This window comes from Camelus dromedarius, chromosome X (assembly GCF_036321535.1).
Source record: "Camelus dromedarius isolate mCamDro1 chromosome X, mCamDro1.pat, whole genome shotgun sequence".
NCBI lineage: Eukaryota > Metazoa > Chordata > Mammalia > Artiodactyla > Camelidae > Camelus > Camelus dromedarius.
Window position 1 is genome coordinate 84,675,981 of NC_087472.1, and position 18,641 is coordinate 84,694,621.

At 39.4% G+C, this 18,641-nt stretch overlaps 1 long non-coding RNA gene across 1 annotated transcript; it reads left to right on the top strand.

The window, feature by feature from the left end:
* Nucleotides 1–580: 580 nt before the first annotated feature.
* On the top strand, nt 581–16,071 carry LOC135320200 (uncharacterized). The gene is made up of 3 exons (XR_010379433.1): nt 581–669; nt 2,693–2,776; nt 15,442–16,071. It is a non-coding gene; the product is annotated as an uncharacterized LOC135320200 (long non-coding RNA).
* The last annotated feature ends 2,570 nt before the right edge of the window (nt 16,072–18,641 follow it).

Genomic DNA, 18,641 nt, shown 5'->3' on the forward strand with positions numbered 1-18,641 from the left:
AAATAAGCCTGAAAATCAGTCTGGATGTAACCTATCAGGGCCCTCTGGGGCCTTCCCAGGACAGACCCCTCTCCCATATTCTGCTGTAGCTCCTCTCTTAAGTACCAGATAACATTATCTGATGCATATTCCCTGAGTTTCTCAGATGCTAAAACCACCACCAAGTGGAAGAAATTAACTACTTATGATCATGAGCACGAGTGTAGCCCCCAGACCTTCTGGCGCCTAAAGATTGGTCACTAGCAACCAATCAGAATTGGGCATGAGCTTTTCACGTATCCTGGGACACCCCTCCCTCACCTGGCCTTTAAATAGGCTCAGCTGAAGCCCTTCCAGGAGTTCGAGTTTTTTGAGTATGAGCCACTCATTTGTTCTCCTTGCTCGTCCCTGCAAGAAAGCTTTGTCTTCAAACTTGGACATTTCTTGGTTGGTTTGGGGTCACCTGTGTGCATGAGGCACACAAACTTGAGTTTGGTAACACTTTTTCATAGCATTATAATTTTCTTAGTTTCTTTTAACCTTATTTTGTGTTGCATAACAGGTTTTGCATCATAATTTTCTGCTGTGCCTTCATCTGTTGGTTTTTTACATGATTCATTCCTCTTTTTCCTTAGAATATCATTGTGATCATTGATCATAATCTGTTTCTACTGCTCATGTTTAAATGAGGTGAGTTTTCCTGTGCTTTTAGGAGAAGGCTCCTGAATGGGGAGGGGACACACCAGAGCTGCTGCTTTAGCTTCCCTGTTCCAGGCTGTTGCCAAAAGTTCGGCCCCCATCCCTGACAAGCCAAATAACTCAGAGACAGGGTCTTGGAGCTTAGAAGAAAAGAGGCAGCTTTATTGCTTTGCTGGGCAAAGGGGATGCACAACAGACTAGTGCCTTCAAAATTGTGAACCCATCTTGGGGATGGGGTAGGGTGGTTATGTAACCATAGCTCAGACAATAAACAATCAACAGAATCATTTTCTCATCATAAGACTTAGAGTGGCATCATGATGTCTCCAGGCGACCAATTCTATAGAGGCTAGCGGTTTTGAGCGTAAGCGCCCAACATGAGGTGGTCTTGGTATCTAGCCTATTTTGTAAGTTTTGTGACCTTCTCCCTGGAGAGCAACTCAGAAACCAAGTATGATTATTACTTTTAATTAGTGGAATAAAGCATAAATAGTAAAGTTAGTAGTTTTATTTTAACAATGGGCCTGGAGCTGTGAGTAGCAACTGATCAGTCAGGTCAGTTGACCGCTTTAAGAGCAAGCATAAGAATAAGCAATCTGGTAGCCTAAGTGCAGCCATTTTATTAATTCTCCTTCAAGGGCTCCCTTCCTGCTTTGACTCACAAGGAGGGCTGGCTTCACGGGCATGTGGGCTGTGCATTTGCATAGGGTCCTGCTCTGGGTTTCATGGTCTGCTGTTACCATCTTGAAATTTTTGATCATTTGTAAGCAGGGGACTCTGGATTTCCATTTTGCACTGTGCTCTGCAGATAACATAACTGGTCCTGCCCAGGAGTATTAAAAAAAAAAAAAAAGTCTCTCTGTAGCCACTTGCACAGTTCTGAACTTCTGGCCAATATGTCAAACTTCTGTCCCCACCAGTTCTGACTTCTCCTGCTTGGGTTTCACTCCCAGCAAGATTGTTTTTCAGGGATGGGAGATGTTATTGTGTACTTCTGAGGTTCTTGTGGGCTTAATTCACCTTAGTACCCTGTGACAGCCTGTTAGTGGATTCTCGTGGTCCTTTCTGGACTTACTTGCAAATGGAAATTCTGAGGATCTCTCTCAGGTTGTTCTTGTATCTGCCTCCTGAGCATTCCACTCGAAGTGGAATTACTCTTTTGGAAATATTTGTTGGCAATTTCTATGTCCTGGGTCTCCTAAGATGATCAGAACACCCCCTTGATCCTCCCTCTCTTAACCTTGCACAGCTATTAAACCCACGGGGTCCTGCTGCTCTCAGGGTTTGGACCCACTCATCTATGTTCTGGAGTTTATGGGCATACCAGTCCCTTGCTTTTGTTGAAGATGTTGCCTGTGGGCTGCTGCTTCTGCCGTCTTAGTTATGAAGGGATTTGGAGAGATTAAAAAACCATATTGCCATCATGATCTTGCCCCAACTAGAAGCTATTGTAAGAATATTTAGGTCTGATGCATTTATTACAGAATCCTTAACCATTAGCTAAGTACTCTACCAGATTTCCAAAGACTGCTTTCTAAGACATCTTTATCCAGGCATATATTATCTAAGAGGCGGAAGTATACAATAAATAGGAAAAGAAGTGTAAATGTCAGTGGCAGGGCACTTGTGCTCTCATTTAAGCACTGAACAGTAAAATACTTAATTTGGTTTAAAAGTAAAAACCTTTACAAAAATGAATAAAATTCTATTTACAAGTCTTGTTAGCTGGGAACATAAATATGTCCATTATGTTCTCCAAATCTGGCAAAACAGTAAACCCTGGGATAACTAAAGCAGATGAGACCTACCCAGTCAACACCTAGAAAATGATGCACCATTTTTTAAAAATCTATATCATAAACAAAATGAGGCAGTACAATATGTAATTTTCACCCAGGGTATGCAGCAGTATTTATTTTGGCAGAATAGGCACCTGTCAAGAGTATATAAAATCATACTACATCCCAACAGAGTCCTTCAACCAAAATTCACCTGCCATTCATTCATTCACCAGATACACGTGAAATCTACCATGTGTCAGAGATGCTTAGATGAGAAGACAGAGCCCCTGCTTATTGGAAACTAGGCCGGCAGCCTGGTAAGTTCTCAGGGACCAAAAGAGGGAAACCTGTGTCAGCTGAGCAGATCAGAGAGGGTTCCTGCTATTTTTTAAAGCCAAGCTGCCCTCCAAGCTGAACTAAATTACACTCTTCAAGTCTTCATGATTCTACTTATCAGTTAAGCCTTCCCTCAATACCATTTTTTAGTGACGTTTCCCTTTCTTTGAATTCTAAAGTGTGTCTCATATTTATCTATATATGATCATAGAACCAGTCTACAGTTTTGTTTTCAAGTGTCTATTTGTATATTGCTTTTCTCCAGCTGAGTTATAAGTTTTTACATGATAAAAGGCAATTGAAGGTGTAACTTCTATCTTCTCTAACATTGATGGGATACTGGGCACACAACAGACATCTAATAAATGTTAAAGAAAGGAACAAATAAGTGAGTAAATGAAGTTAGAGAGCTCAGCTGCTGCAAACTGAAATGTAAGATTTGTTTATGGTTGGTTACATTTGCTTTGCTACATGAAATTTGATAAATCTAGTTATGCATTCTTCAAAATGTGGGAAAATGGAGCTGCTTCTAAGACTTAAATGATACAACCATTGGCTTTCTTTTGCAAGGTAGATAAGGATTCTGGTACTGATACAAAACGTACCTTCAAGTGAATTAAATTCTTAGCTCAAAATATACAGCTTGTACAGCATAAAGCAGTATCATGTGGTGGGAAGAACATAAGCCTTGGAATAAGTCAAATGCTGAAATGTCACTCACCAGCTAGGTGGCCCTGGAGAAATTAATGAGCATCACCTAATCTGCCTCATGTCTGTATGTGTATTTTGTGTATAATTATTGGTCTGCATTCTTGATCTACTCTCAACTCAGCCCAGTATAATAGGTTTACAAGTCTCAACACTGCACACCAATTGATGCTATAAGCTTTGCACTGAGGTTCTAAAATTGTGTCAGTGCCCCCAAAGTTTCTATAGTTACGGGACAGATTTACGGAGTAAGTCTTTGGCTTCCTGACACATAGGTAAGATCTTCATCCCAAGCCCCAGTCATGTACCATTAGAATATTGTTTGGAAATTGTAACATCTGAAACTTTTTTAAAAAGCCAGTCCTAATTCTTAAACTTGTCATACATATAAGGCGGTAATTATAGGCTTCAGAACTACAGAAGTTTGTACTGAGCTTGATGTATAAAGGAACAAAAACAAAGACATCTTTCTACCATATCAGTGTGGCAGCTCATCCTGTGATAGAGAAAGAGGTCAGACTCAATTCATTATTTGTCATCATTCTGCCAATGCAGATTCTCTTATGCTGTCAAGCTAGCAGGCTTAAGATCAGGGAAATGTTTAATAAAGCAACAAGTCTCTCTCTATTTCAGCTATTTTCTTGTAAGATTACAGTGCTAATGAGAATGTTTAAATATGTTGACAAGAAAGAAAAAAATATTTTTAAGAACTCTTTGTCTTATTTTGTCTACCTCCATTTCATCCTTGCTACCAAAACTTTCAGTTGAGGTCAAACTGAGAGCTCACAAATTTTATTCATAGATATGTAGAACAAATGTTGCCAATACCACCCTTCAGCTGCACAGCTCAAAAACACAATGAAAATAGCAACACGTGGATGGTGAAATCATAGGGGATAGTATCTCAAGCAAACAGGAAAAAATAACCTTTATTTCTTAGAAAATTTCCACTCTCCATCTCTTCTCCAAAGATCTGTGTATTTGGTATGTGCACACACACACGTGTGAGCAAACACTAAGTCAAATGATAGATGATGGAAAGTAGTGTAATGATTTCTATATCATTTTTTTCCTGGTTGTAAGATGCTATTTGATAGTGAGGCTTTTTATAATTAAGTACGTAGTCAATTTTTGTAAGCCGTTTCAGGTGTTGAGAAAAATACCTATTCACAGGTTGTTGGCTTTAGTTGTGCACTTTTCATTAGATCACGCTTGTTGTGTTGTTTGACTCTTCTATACACTTAAGCTTACCTCTTGATCTATGTCCTGAATGAGATGTTTTAAAATTCCCCACTAATTGTAGAGTTTTAAAATTTTCTATACAATATTGTTGATTTTTTTGCTTTATATATTTGGAAGATCTGTTGTTGGATGCATTCCAATTCATGACTGCTATATGCCTGTTATACTTTTCCTTTTATTACATAATGAGTTACTTAATCTCAAGTTAATGCCTTTTTGACTCAAAGATTATTTCATTTGGTATACATGTTGCTATGTCTGATTTCTTTTTGTTATTTGGTTGGCATATATATCTTCTTCATCCCTTTACTTTCAGCCCTTTTCTGTCATTGTGTTTGAGTTTTCCTGGATTAAAAAAAACCTGAGGTGAGAAATAAGTGAGTTAAATTCATACATATTTTTGTGGTTGCTAATATATTTTTATTTCTAATGGCATCTTTTACATTTTCTTTGTACCATGCCTTCACTTGGTTTCTATTTTTCAGTTGATCTTTCTAAAAAAATTGCTTCCTCTTTTTTCATCTTCTCATTTGGAAGTTATCATTCCATTTCTGTTCTTCTAGTGGGAACCATTAAGTGCTTAACATGCATACTTGACCTAAAAAAGTTAGTATCTCCACCTTCCTGAACGAGATAACACCTGGGAACACAAACCCCAAGCATAATCCTCCCACCTTCCATGTTTTTGTTGTCTAGTATTTAGTTGCCCCTTATTTTTAACCTCCCATCACTCACTGCCATTGTTACTGTTTTTATAGTTAATATTTATTTAGATTTGGACTCCATGTTGAGCAATGACAACTTGCATTGCCTTTTACATCCCATTTTTTCCTTCTAGGTTCCATTTCCTTATTGAAGTATATCCTTTAGAGTTTTTTTCAGCAAAGATATATGAGTGTCAATTCTCTCATTCTTTTTCTAAAAATGTCTTAGTTTTGACTCAATCTTGAATGAACTCAATCTAGCTGAGAATAGAATTGAGGTTAACAGTTGAAGATCTTCTGACTTTGTTGTTAAGTCTGTTTTCAGTCTAATTTTTGTCCTTTGGACTTTTTTCCCTGATTACAATTTTTTCTTTGTTTTTGGTATTTTGCAGCTTCACTGTTTTGATCTCTACCCCATTCTCTCTAGTCTCTACCTCTGGAACTCTTATTAGATGTATGTTGCACTTTCTTGTCCTTGCCTCCATGTTTCTTAATGTTTTGGTCATATTTTCCACCTCTTCATTTCTCTTGGTTGAATAAGTAATTTTCACGGGTTTGTTTTCAGCTGTGTCTAATAGACATTGGATTTTAATTTAAAGTCTCATTTATATAGCTTAAAAATCAAAACACATTCCTCCCTCAGTAACTTCATTTAGCAGTTTCCTATATATCTTCCCAGTGTTTCTTTGTATATTCAGAAATCCTTATATTTGTATATTCTGATTTTTCTCCCTTTATTACCATAAGGCAGCATCATACACTATATTAACAGTGGCTTGTTTTATTTTTTGCACATAAAAACATGACTGCATTCCTTCGCCATTACATAGCATTCCATTGTGTGGCTTTATCATGGTTTGTTTAACCAGTACCCTGCACTTGGATAGTTTCCAGCTTTTTATTCTTAAAAATAACATTATAGTGTCATGTCATTTTACAAGCACTGGGGTATACCTATGGGATAGAGTCACAGAATGGGATTGCTGGGTCAAACAGTAACTACATTTGTAATTTTGATATAATCCAATTGTTCTTCATAGAGGATTAGAACATTTTGTGCCCCACCAACAATGCATGAAAGTGCCTTATTCTCCACAATGTCACTAACAGACCATGTGTCAAACTTCTTTGTTTTGAACGTACCTCACATATAGTTTCTTTTAGATTATTACGTTGTTCCCAGTTCTCATTATCTTCCTGCATATTGTCTGTGGACTTCTCCTTCATTGAAGATCCTTTCTTTGCATATTCATAATTTGTGTTAGCATCTCTTTACCAGAGATTTTCTTCCCCTTATTTCTGGTTATCTCTTGCTACAAACAAATTACTCCAAACCATAGTGGTTTAAAATGACTGTGTTGCTCAAGATTTTGTGGGTCAGAAATTCAGGAAGGGCTTGATTAGGTAGTTCTTGCTTGAGTTCTTTCATGTTGTTGCAGTCAGAGGCCAACTGGGCCTTGAGTCATCTGAAGGCTTTACTGGGGATGACATCCAAGATCGCTCACATACAGGGCTGGCAGTTGGTTTTGGCTGTTAGCCAACAGCTCAGCTGACATGTAGGTGGGAACACCTACATGTGATTGCTCCTGTACAGCAGCCGCAGGATGGTGATACTTCTTTACACAGAGGCTTAGGACTCCAACATGAATGATTCAGCAAAAAGGTGGTAGGCTCAAGACCTCTTAAAGTCTAGCTCAGAAATCATGTAGCATCTCTTCAGCTGTACTCTGTTGGTCAAAGTCACAAGCTTGCCTGGAATTAAGTGAAGGGACATAGCATGGACCCCACCTCTCAGTGGAATATCAGGAATATTTTGGCCAATATTTTTTAAACCACCACATTTCTGAAGTTCTGTGTGTCCTGGATTGTAGACTGATCCCTACAAAATGTGTTTTCATTTCCCTTAGCCAGGTGACTCAGGTTTGTTCTAGAATCAGTTTTTATATTGATTTCTCAGCTTGGGGGTTCTCATACCATATAGGTAGTGAAAATTCATATTCCACATCGACTTACAGCAGAAACCTTTGGCTTCATTTTCTTTCTTTCTTTTTTTTTTTAACATTTTTTATTGATTTATAATCATTTTACAATGTTGTGTCAAATTCCAGTGTTCAGCACAATTTTTCAGTTATTCATGGACATATACACACTCATTGTCACATTTTTTTCTCTGTGAGTTATCATAACATTTTGTGTATATTTCCCTGTGCTATACAGTGTAGTCTATTCTACAATTTTGAAATCCCAGTCTATCCCTTCCCACCCTCCACCCCCCTGGTAACCACAAGTCTGTATTCTCTGTCTGTGAGTCTATTTCTGTCCTTTATTTATGCTTTGTTTTTGTTTGTTTGTTTGTTTTTGTTTTTGTTTTTTAGATTCCACATATGAGCGATCTCATATGGTGTTTTTCTTTCTCTTTCTGGCTTACTTCACTTAGAATGACATTCTCCAGGAGCATCCATGTTGCTGCAAATGGCATTATGTTGTCGGTTTTTATGGCTGAGTAGTATTCCATTGCATAAATATACCACCACTTCTTTATCCAGTCACCTGTTGATGGACATTTAGGCTGTTTCCATGTTTTGGCTATTGTAAATAGTGCTGCTATGAACATTGGGGTGCAGGTGTCATCCTGAAGTAGATTTCCTTCTGGATACAAGCCCAGGAGTGGGATTCCTGGGTCATAGGGTAAGTCGATTCCTAGTCTTTTGAGGAACCTCCACACTGTTTTCCATAGTGGCTGCACCAAACTGCATTCCCACCAGCAGTGTAGGAGGGTTCCCCTTTCTCCACAGCCTCTCCAGCATTTGTCATTTGTGGATTTTTGAATGATGGCCATTCTGACTGGTGTGAGGTGAAACCTCATTGTAGTTTTGATTTGCATTTCTCTGATAATTAGTGATACTGAGCATTTTTCATGTGCTTTTTGATCATTTGTATGTCTTCCTTGGAGAATTGCTTGTTTAGGTCTTCTGCCCATTTTTGGATTGGGTTGTTTATTTTTTTCTTATTGAGTCGTATGAGCTGCTTATATATTCTGGAGATCAAGCCTTTGTCGGTTTCACTTGCAAAAATTTTCTCCCATTCCGTAGGTTTTCTTCTTGTTTTATTTCTGGTTTCCTTTGCTGTGCAGAAGCTTGTAAGTTTCATTAGGTCCCATTTGTTTATTCTTGCTTTTATTTCTTCTAGGAGAAAATTTTTGAGATGTATGTCAGATAATGTTTTGCCTATGTTTTCCTCTAGGAGGTTTATTGTATCTTGTCTTATGTTTAAGTCTTTAATCCATTTTGAGTTGATTTTTGTATATGGTGTAAGGGAGTGTTCTAGCTTCATTGTTTTACATGCTGCTGTCCAGTTTTCCCAACACCATTTGCTGAAGAGACTGTCTTTATTCCATTGTATATTCTTGCCTCCTTTGTCGAAGATGAGTTGACCAAAAGTTTGTGGGTTCATTTCTGGGCTCTCTATTCTGTTCCATTGGTCTATATGTCTGTTTTGGTACCAATACCATGTTGTCTTGATGACTGTAGCTCTATAGTATTGTCTGAAGTCTGGGAGAGTTATTCCTCCAGCCTCTTTCTTTCTCTTCAGAAATGCTTTGGCAATTCTAGGTCTTTGATGGTTCCATATGAATTTTATTATGATTTTTTCTAGTTCTGTGAAATATGTCCTGGGCAATTGGATAGGGATTGCATTAAATCTGTAGATTGCCTTGGGCAGTGTGACCATTTTAACAATATTGATTCTTCCAATCCAAGAGCATGGAATATCTTTCCATTTTTTAAAGTCTTCTTTAATTTCCTTCATCAATGGTTTATAGTTTTCTGTGTATAATTCTTTCACCTCCTTGGTTAGATTTATTCCCAGATATTTTATTACTTTGGGTGTTATTTTAAAGGGGATTGTTTCTTTACTTTCTTCTTCTGTTGATTTATCGTTAGTGTAAAGAAATGCAACTGATTTTTGAACGTTAATTTTGTAACCTGCTACCTTGCTGAATTCTTCAATCAGCTCTAGTAGCTTTTGTGTGGACCTTTTAGGGTTTTCTATATATAGTAACATGTCATCAGCATATAATGACACTTTTACCTCTTCTTTTCCAATTTGGATTCCTTTTATTTCTTTCTCTTGCCTGACTGCTGTGGCTAGGACTTCCAGGACTATGTTGAAGAGGAGTGGTGATAGTGGGCATCCTTGTCTTGTCCCAGATTTTAGTGGGAAGCTTTTGAGTTTTTCACCGTTGAGTACTATGCTGGCTGTAGGTTTGTCATATATAGCTTTTATTATGTTGAGATATGTTCCCTCTATACCCACTTTGGCGAGAGTTTTTATCATAAATGGGTGTTGAATTTTATCAAATGCTTTTTCTGCATCGATTGAGATGATCATGTGGTTTTTGTCCTTTCTCTTGTTGATGTGATGTATTACACTGATTTGCGTATGTTGAACCAGCCTTGTGTCCCTGGGATGAACCCCGCTTGGTCATGATGTATAATCTTTTTTATGTGTTGTTGGATTCTATTTGCTAAAATTTTGGTGAGGATTTTGGCGTCTATGTTCATCAGTGATATTGGCCTATAATTCTCTTTTTTTGTAGTGTCTTTGCCTGGTTTTGGTATCAGGGTGATGGTGGCTTCATAGAATGAGTTTGGGAGTATTCCCTCCTTTTCAATCGTCTGGAAGAGTTTGAGAAGGACTGGTATGAGTTCTTCTTTGTATGTTTGGTAGAATTCCCCGGTGAAGCCGTCCGGTCCTGGACTTTTATTTGTAGGGAGGTTTTTAATTGCTATCTCTATTTCCTTTCTAGTGATCAGATTGTTCAAGTGTTCAGATTCTTCTTGATTCAGTCTTGGTGGACAGTATGTTTCCAGAAACTTGTCCATCTCCTCTAGGTTATCCAGTTTGGTTCCATATAGTTTTTCCTAATATTCTTGTATGATATTCTGTATTTCTATTTTGTTTGTTGTAATTTCTCCATTTTCCTTTCTTATTTTGCTAATTTGTGCTCTCTCTTTTTTCTTCTTTGTGAGTTTGGCCAGAGGTTTGTCGATTTTATTTACTTTTTCAAAAAACCAGCTTTTGGTTTGGTTGATTTTTTCTATGGTCTTGTTAATCTCTATTGTATTTAATTCCTCTCTGATCTTTATTATTTCCTTCCTTCTGCTGCTTTTTGGGGCTTGTTGTTCTTCTTTTTCTAATTCATTCAGGTGGTGGGTTAAATTGTTTATTTGAGATTGTTCTTCTTTTTTGAGGAAGGCCTGTATCGCTATAAACTTCCCTCTTAGCACTGCCTTTGCTGTGTCCCATAGGTTTTGAGTGATTGTGCTTTCATTATCATTTGTCTCAAGGTATTTTTTAATTTCAGCTTTGATTTCCTCATTGATCCATTGTTTTTTCAATAACATATTGTTTAATCTCCATGCTTTCCTTTTTTTCTCCTTTGTTTCTCTGTTGTTGATTTCCAGTTTCATGGCATTGTGGTCAGTAAAGATGCTTGAGATAATTTCTATCTTCTTAAAATTGTTGAGGTTTCTTTTGTGCCCAAGTACATGATCGATCCTGGAAAATGTTCCATGTGCACTTGAAAAGAATGTATATCCTATTTTTTGGGGGGTGTAATGCTCTGAAAATATCCACCAAATCTAGTTTTTCTATTGTAGTATTTAATTTCTCTGTTGCCTTGTTTATTTTCTGTCTGGAAGATCTGTCTAGTGATGTTAATGCAGTGTTAAAATCTCCAACTATGATTGTATTCCCATCAATATCCCCCTTTATCTCTGTTAGTAATTCTTGTATGCACTTAGGTGCTCCTATATTCGGTGCATATATATTAACAAGTGTAATATCCTCATCTTGTATCACTCCTTTAATCATTATAAAATGTCCTTCTGTATCTTTCTTTATGGCCTTTGTTTTAAAGTCTATTTTGTCTGAAATCAGTACTGCAACACCTGCTTTTTTGGCTTTTCCATTTGCATGGAATATCCTTTTCCATCCTTTCACTCTCAGTCTATATGTGTCCTTCTCCCTAAAGTGGGTCTCTTGTATGCAGCATATTGAAGGTTCTTTATTATCCAGTCTGCCACTCTGTGTCTTTTGACTAGAGCATTTAGTCCATTAACATTTACAGTAATTAATGATAGATGTGTGTTTATTGCCATTTTGAACTTATCTTTGCAGTTGAATTGGTATATCCTCTTTGTTCCTTTCTTCTTCCTTTTGTGGTTTGGTAATTTTCCTTTGTATTATCATGGATTTTATTTAATTTTTGTGACTCCTTTGTAAATTTTTGGCTTGTGGTTACCTTTTTTTGTAAATCTATCAACCCATTACTATAACTGTTTTTATTAAACTGATAGTAACATGATCTCAAACCCATCCTACTGTTATAGAATATTTTTTTCTTTCTTTTTAAAATTTTTTTATTTCCCTGCCTCCCTCTCCCACTCTCAGTGATTTGTATGTCTTCTTTTATAATTTCATGTTTACTTTATTTGTAATTCATGAGTTATCGCCTTTCCAGTTGTGTGTTTCTCATTTCTGTAGCATCCTGCTGCTTTTCTATTTAGAATAGCCCTTTCAATATTTCTTTTAGCATGGGTTTAGTGTTGCTAAACTCCTGCAGCTTTTTTTTTGTCTGTGAAACTCTTCATTTCTCCTTCTATCCTCAAGGATAGCCTTGCTGGATAAAGGATCCTAGGCTGCATCTTTTTTTCATTCAGGGCTTTGAATATATCTTGCCACTCCCTTCTGGCCTGTAGTGTTTGTGTAGAGAAATCAGCTGAGAGTCTTATGGGGGTTCCCTTGTAACTTACTCTTTGCTTTTCTCTTGCTCCTTTAGAATCATTTCTTTATCCTTGACTCTGGCCATCTTGATTATGATATGTCTTGTTGTGGGTCTATTTGGGTTCTTCCTGTTTGGGACCTTCTGAGCTTCCTGTACTTGGATATCTGATTCCTTCTTTAAGTTTGGGAAGTTTTCAGTCATGATTTCTTCAAAAACCTTTTCAATCCCCTTTGATCTTTCTTCTCCTTCTGGGACCCCTATTATGCGAAGATTGGGACGCTTTATATTATCCCATAGGTCCCTTATGCTATTTTCATTATTTTTTATTTGCTTCTCTTGTAGTTCTTCTGAATGGGTGCTTTCTATTGCCCTGTCTTCTAGATCACTAATTCGTTCCTCTGCATTGTCTAGTCGGCTTTGCACAGCTATTAGATCATTCCTCATCTCTGTCAATGAGTTTACCCATTCCACTTGGCTCTTCTTTATAGCTTCAATTTCATTTTTGACATATTTTATATCTCTAAACACTATCTTTTTTACTTCCTTCAGCAATTCGATCACTCCTTTTTTGAAATCTTGATCTAGTAGGCTATCGATGTCTATTTCGTTGGTCTTTCTTTCAGGGGATTTCTCTTGTTCTTTTAATTGGGAAAGGTTTTTCTGCTTCATCTTGCTCATACCTCTTTGGCACTTGGTTTATGGAGTATCAGTTGTTTATTTTGGTCCTTAAGGATTTTATCTATCTGATGCCTATTTAGGAATAGAACTTAGGAAAAAAAGAAAAAAAAATAAGAGAGAGAGAGAAAGAATTTTAAAAGAAGGGAGAAAGAGGGTTTGAAAACAGTGTATAATGAATAATAGAAGAGTGAGTTGAAGCAGAGTATTAATCTGGTTGAGACGTCCTTTTGAAACCTTTACAAAAAAGGGGGGGGGATGAATAGATGTATTTGAAACGTGTGTCTAATCAATAGCAGGACATCAAAACCCAAGAGAAATAGAAATGAATTAAGAAGTAAAGATTAAGAGAGTAATAGAAAATAGAACAGGTAAAAACAGATTTAAAAAAAAAGGGGGGGGGGTGTTTGTCGGTGTTCTCCTGGAGTCTGTGTGCTTTTAATGTGAAGTCTTTCTGTCTTCGTCCTGTTTTGGAAGCTCAGCTTGCTGTTTTCAGAGGCCCTCCGTTGGCGCCCTCTTCTGTGCTGCTCCCAGCACCTGTCGGCAAGCAGATCGCGCCTCCTCCTAACACTGGGTCAGGTGCAGCTCTCTGCTGTGGGCGGGCGGGTCGCTGCCCCTCCAGATGCCGCAGTCAGATGTTGCAGACTGGCCAGGTAGGAGGGCGGGTCGTGCCCCCTCCCAGCACCTCGGTCAGGGGCTGTGTTCCTGCCCGAAAGGCTTGGGGGGGGTTCTGCTCTCCCTCTACCTGCACCGCCGGTAGTTCCGCTCTCTGTGCGGCTGCGTGCTCCGCCCTGGTCGGCGCTCCGCAGGTGGGCTCGGGGAAGACCGAGGGACAGCCCTGTCCCTGCTCCGAGCCAAAACCCAGCTCCTTGTTTGTCTTTGTGGAGCAAGTTCTCTGAGGGACAAGGATGGAGGATCCTATCTGCCCCGGGCTGCAGGCCAGTCTCAGTCTGGCCTTTGAGGCTGCTAAGCCCTTCGGTGTGGATGCAGGTTTCGCCCCCGTCCCCGCCTGAGTGCTCAGCGCGGAGGATATGGCGGCTGTGCCTGAGCCCCGCCTCTCTTCCCCCGAAAACTTTCCGCGGGTTTTCAGAGATGGGGGTGTGCACCCTTCCCCCGAGAGCACATCAACCTTGCTGTTTTATGGAGGGCCCAGGTTGTTCTGCCCTGTGCCCCCACAGCCACAGCGCGCAGCCCCTTGCGTTCCCCCGGGGCTGCCTCCGCCCGTCTTGTGCAGCCTGGCCCTGCCCGCCGCTGCCGGCCAGCGTCTCAGGCTGGGTGTCGGGGGGATGCTCTGTGCCCGTTTAACTTAGTTCTGTTAGTGAAGGGCTGCTCTGTACAGATCTGAGCCTCGGAGGCTCCCCCGCCATCCCGCTGGCCTCTCAGTGGGAGAGGGGAGACCCAGCGAGCGAGCACCAGTCCTCCATTGCCGCTCCCTCCCTGTGGGACCCGTCCCGCGCTGCTTTGCCTTTTGGTCTTTCTTTTTTCCTTTTCTCCTACCAGATTTTTGGCGTCTTTATCTTTTGAAGAGGGTGATGTTCTGTCGGAGTTCCACAGGTGCTCTGGTTGGCTGAGTGGGTCTGTAGATGTGGGTCTTGGTGTATTTGTGGGAGAGGGTGACCTGCGAGTGTCCTTCTACTCCGCCATCTTCTCCGTCTCTGGCTTCGTTTTCTTAAAAGAAACTTTTAATCCATTTAAAGTTGTGGGCAGAGACTACCTCCTTGTTAACTCCTTGGGCCAAGCAGGAGAGTTTTTCTAGTCTGCCTTCAATGAGGGGACAGCTCTTCTGGAAGTCTGGTTTTACAAAATGAAATACATCCCAACTCATTGTCTTGCATTGACCCAAGGCCACATTTTTCTACCCTGTAAAGCCATTAAATCCCAATACTTGGCCATGAGGACCTACATCTGGGCCTGATGCTCTACCCTATCCCCACCCCAAACGCATGGAGCCTTGCCTTTGATTCCCTCTTAGTTTTGCACTTGTAAGGATTTGCTTTCCTTTATTTTGAACTAAGCTATATATTTACAAGTTACTGTTAATATATTCTATCCAGCATCTCTGTGTTTGTAGTGAGAGGGTCATCTAGAGTGACTTTGTCCAAGATGGTCCCGGAAGTCCTCAGTTCTCAAATTTTGAGTTTAAAAAAGGAGCATTATTGAATGACTATCCTTGAAGGTAAGTTTAAGAGGCCATCGTTAGTGGACAAGAATAAATGTTTTCCCTCTGCTGGCCTGCTTTTCTGTAAGGGCGTTTCTTTTTTATTTTCTGATCTAGATCAATGGGGCAGATGCTATTTTAGCCAGCCTCAAATGGCAGCCGGAGCATGTGGAGTCACTGCCTTTTTGCCATCCAGCACAGCTATTCTTCTTGTCGTAGATTTGGCAGGATAATCAATAGGACCCAAATGGCAATCAATTTTATGTGATTGCACTTGGTTTCCCATCGATTTCAATGCTGACTCTATGGCAGAGTAATGAGGGAAATCTGACGCCAATCATCGCGTGTGAATGCCACTGCACATCTTTCTAGGTGACTGAACAGCGTCAAAGAGATGGAGAGAGAGGGAGACGTGCTGGCAAAAAGACAGAGCGAGGACAGAGCAAGCCCCGATGCTGAAGGTGAAGAAAAAGATGTTAATAGAGATGTGAAAAGGAAAGCTTGAATTATGACGCTCCTCTGATCCAGAACACCATTGCAAAACCTGGGTTGGTACAGTGGAGGATAAAATCAGCCTCAGGGCCACATAGCCTGAGCAAGATTCCAAGGTATGTTTCCCTCACAATCATTATGTTTAATGGCTTACTCTTAGGAGATCTTGGTTGTAAGTTCACACTTGGAAATGATTGCTTTTTGGTCATCAAATGGCACTTTCTTGAAGCCAAGAATCACGTTTTTATTTACCCACACAGTACTCAACCATCCTCCATCGTATAGATTCTCAATGAATTATTGATGGAAATATGTTATACTTTTTTGGATCTCTATTTCTAATCTATGGACCTAATAATATTCTCCAGACTTACCCAGACAATATTGACATCCTAGTTTGACAAACGACAGAGCCATCACACCAAGCTAAGGATTGCCTAATAAGGAGGCAAAGTTAAAAATACAACAAAACACATTTAACTTAATTTTTTCCAAAGCACAAGCTCTGCTCCACCCTTGTATTATTTAGCTCTGACTTTGGCAAAAGTTTTCTGTAGAGGATGTTTTACAGTGTTATTTATAGTTTTGAAAAGGAAATGCATTCACAGTAGCCAAAAGTTAAAATAGTATGGAAAGACATATCCCTTCCACCACTGTCTCCATCCACTCCTTCCTCTGTCCCTTTTAGGTACTCAGTCATTCTACTTAACTGTGTTCCTGTGCTTCCTTATGCAATTACAAGCAAATATGAGTAATTATTCTTAGAGTCTCCATTTCTTATACAAAAGGAAAAATACTATATGTGATGTTCTGACTCTTTCACAATATGACCTAGAGACTTTCCATATTGGTACATAAAGGAGGAATACCTTCATTGCATTTGAGCAACTGCATAGTATTCCATTGTGTGGATGTGACAAAGTGTATTTAACCAATACCCTACTAATGGCGATTGGGTTGTGTCCAGTCTTTTATAATTAGAAACAGGGCTGCAGTGAATAATTATGAACATATGTCATTTCTTACATGTGCAAGTGCATCTATGCAATAGGTCCAAAAAGGTAAACATGTTTGTAATTCTGAAAGTGTGTTTGCCCTCAATATGGGTTAGAACGTTTGCATTTCCACATGTAATGTGTGAGAATGCTGCTGCCCCACAAGTGTACCAATAGAATGTGTTGTTAAGCATTTTATATTTTTGCCAGTCTGAGAGGTGAGAAATAATACCTCAGTGTAATTTGCATTTCTATAATTATGACTGAGGCTGGGTATGTTTTTACATATTTTAGGGGTCGTTTATATTGGGATTTTTTTCTGTGTGAGCTGTCTGTGTATATTATTTGTCTGCTTATCCATGTTTCTTGAAATGCTTTTATGGTTTCTTCTTTTCTTGTTTCTTTTTTACATTTAAATCTCCAGTTCATTTGGAACTTGTTCTAGTGTCCAGCTGTACGGTTTGAGGTATAGATCCAACTTTGTATTTTTTTCTTCTTAGATTACAACCCGGTAGTCTAAAGTCCTCATGAGTCTACCAGCTAGAAATGACATCTTTATCATATACTAACATCATGTACCTGGTTTAATTTCTGGACTTCATAATTCTCTTCCATTGGAATCATTCTTCATTCAAGCACTTTTTCAATTGCTGAGAAATCCCAGTGTATTTTAATGTCTGATAGGGTCAGTGTCCTTCTATTTTTCTTTTTTAGAATTTCACTGGCTACTCTTGCTTGTTATGTAGTGAATGTTTCTTATAGTTTTGAGATCATTTAACCTTGGGTGTGAGGACATGAAGGATGAAGCAGACTTCTGCATATGTCATAGGAACATCTTTTTATAGATTATTTTTCTCTCCTTGTTTAGAAAAATAAACTGAGGCTGAATGTTTTGATGGAGAGTATTCTTAGGAATCTAAGGTTAACTTTGCATTGGCCAGCATAACCCAAGGGAAGCTTGCTCTGAAGAATTAACTTATCAGGTAAAATAAAGTAGGTGAGCCCACAGTAGTTAGAGCCCCATCTTCCTGGTCCCAGGAAGAACTAAGCCAATAAGACACAAGCCCCTGGCTTCTGGTCTAACAGCTTTAAGGGAAAGGGTCCAGGAAGCAGTTATTTGTCTCTGATGAGTGAAAGCTGGGAGAATGTGCCTTGACATGTAGGAGTGAACTCTGGACCCAGACTGGAGCAGGTGTTGCATGCATCCTATACCCTACTTTAAGCCATCCCTTCCTCAGATTGGAAAATGGTAACCCATGCAGCTGGGCATGGCCCAGGAGGAGCCGCTCATAGTACATGAGCTGAATCACGGGCATTCATCCCAGGGAAAGCACATCTGGGCATTCCTGCCTGGGGAGGTCAGAAAAGACATCAAATAGGAAGGTGCACTTAAACTAGATCTTGAAGGATGAGAGGGAGTTTTCTGATACATGGATTTGAAAAGGGCATTCCAGAGAGATGAAACAACACAAAAGCACAGCAGTTCAGGGATGCATAGCGCATCCTGGGAGTGGCAAATGGTTTGGTGGGGCCATAATGAGGCACACAGGGGCATGGGTGATGCCTGTGTGCACAGATAGATCCTTCAGGGTTCTCTGACTCCTGACTCGAATCTGTGGGAAATCACTGAAGGAGTCTTTCTTTTGCCTGTTTTTTATTAAAAAATCTTACATGGCTATTTAAATTTTTACTCTGTGAAAGTAAGTCTTTGTTGTGCCCACCCCCTCCCAAAGACCACTGCTGTGATTTCTTGTCTACACTTTCAGAATTTTCTCTCCGGAAACATGGAGGTATTATGGGTATGTGTCCTTTTAAAAGCAGGCTGTACCGTGTTCTGCAGCTTGCTTGTTTTCTTCTTCACTGAATTACTAATCTTTTCCATAACTGCTCTTGAAAAGCCATGCCATTTTGGGAGACAATACCGTTTTCAAATCAGTATAATGACTTTTCCTCCACAAAACATGCTAAAATAAATGCACTATGATGAGAATTGACACTATGGTTTCAGATAAAGACACACTCGCCACTTTACTTGAATAACAACTGTTTCTAGTTGGAGATTATTGTATTGAACTGATTTGAACT